The sequence below is a fragment of the Oxyura jamaicensis genome, chromosome 3, assembly GCF_011077185.1.
Source record: "Oxyura jamaicensis isolate SHBP4307 breed ruddy duck chromosome 3, BPBGC_Ojam_1.0, whole genome shotgun sequence".
In the NCBI taxonomy this organism is placed as follows: Eukaryota; Metazoa; Chordata; class Aves; order Anseriformes; family Anatidae; genus Oxyura; species Oxyura jamaicensis.
The window spans coordinates 112,205,313-112,207,218 of record NC_048895.1 but is presented as its reverse complement, the minus strand read 5'-3'; positions in this window follow the sequence as shown (position 1 = coordinate 112,207,218).

The following is a 1,906-nucleotide window of genomic DNA, read 5'->3' as shown; positions in this document are numbered from 1 at the left end:
AAACATGAACAAGTCCAATGCTTAAAGCCTCTTAGCAAGGTCTGTGGTTAAAAGAATAACCATCTGACCATTTGCTTTTGCTGTTGGAGGCTAGCCACCTGACTGCTTTGCTGCTATAGCAAGGAAAGCAAGTCAAGACCAGTTAAGATGAGGGCTAAGATCAGGACTTGAGGTATGTGGTTTGCTGCTAGCACTTACAACATCATATCATGAACACCACCTGCAATAAAGTGAGGCATGAACTCCATCCTCTTCCACTGCTGCCTTTCAAGAGTTGTTTGCCATAATTTCTGAAACTGGGGGAAGCAAAATACTTCCTGATAATCAAGAGATAAGTGACATGTCCCAGAAATACTTCAGTTTATACCTGATAACTTCTGGTGTTTGACTCCATAGCAAATCTCAACATATTCCTTGAAAGAGATGCTATAAGCCAGAAGTTTCAGTGGGAACCTGAAACTCCAATTCTTCTGGTGCTGCTTTGGAGGAGAACCATGCTCCTGTTGTCTCCTTATTGTCTTCCAAAGGTTCTTAGCCATTACACCCATCTTCCTGCTTTCCTCCTTTTTACCCATTCTTTGTTTTTTCCAAGCCATGACCCTTCTGTTATATACCACTCTCTTCATCCCTCACTAAATGGTGCTGCTTATCACTCTTCCTGTGTGGATGTGAATAAAGTGGAGGTGAGGAGAAATGGGACACTGTGTGGCATCTGCCTTTGGGACTCGTTGCCTACAGAGCAGACAGTTACCTTGGTCACCTCCCAAGGCTTTCAGGGGAGCAATACAGCATGGGTTTGGAGCTTATCAGCCTGAGACCTTTTCTGACATCTGCAACTGTTTTGGCACAGTGACAGTCTGGAAGACTGAACTCTTACCTAGTGTGAATTTTCTGTTTAGAAAAGCTTGTGTTCTTCACCTTTCTCTGCCCTGGTTCTTCACCCTGTAAATAAAAGATGGCTTTAACGATGAGCATTTTCTGCAAAGCAGCTTCAAGTCAATTGAGCATAAATCTCTGTGTTCCTGTTAATTCTTTAGTGGACAGTCCTGATGTCACTTGCCACACAAGGTTTTTTGGTGCTGTAGCCTGGATTTTGGGTCAACCAGAAAGTCACTCTGGAGTTTCACAATTCTTCCTTTTATACCCTGTGCTCCTGTGCCTCCTGGGCTGGAGGATCTGTACCTGTGCAGAGCCAGGCAAAAGCTGGTAAGGCTGCAGGGTAAGTGGAGGCGAAATAACTGGTGCCAGTCTGTAACTGGGAACTGGGTTAAACTGCATCATCCCTCTAACATATTCTTCCCAAACCCTGAAAGGGAGAAAACATGCTGCTTTTCTTTTCTATGTAGCCAACAGGGAGCGATACCCAGCCTCAATGTGAGACTCTTTCCTGGCTCAGAAGAATCTCCTGATTTCTAGAAACCACTTGCTTCTTCCTAACTTACTTTGACATTGTACAATCCGTTTTTGTCTTTTACTTGTAGGATACAACTCTATCACTTCTCAGCAAGCACAGAAAGACACTGATGCAATTCATGATGTTTTTAAAAAGAAAAATGTGTCTTAGACTGTATTGATTTTTGGCATTAAAGCATCACTTGAATTTGTTACTTATGAAAATCTGTCAGTGACTTCTGTAGCCTCTCAATCTCTAGCTGTTGGCAGAAAGGTGACAGGGCTAGCCTCTGATTACAGAGCAACTACAAATATTCCTGGCAATATTATTTTCATATCCAGGAGTGGGTTCATTTTGCTGTGTTGCCCAGGAAAGTGCTTGACCAGGCAGCTGATGAAAACAAACTGATTCTATGAGGCAGAGTCATGTAGGATCAGGAATCTGGCCTGGCGAGGGAAAATCTAGGACTGATTCTTGGATTTTATAGTTTTTTTTTTTTTTTTTTTTTTTTTT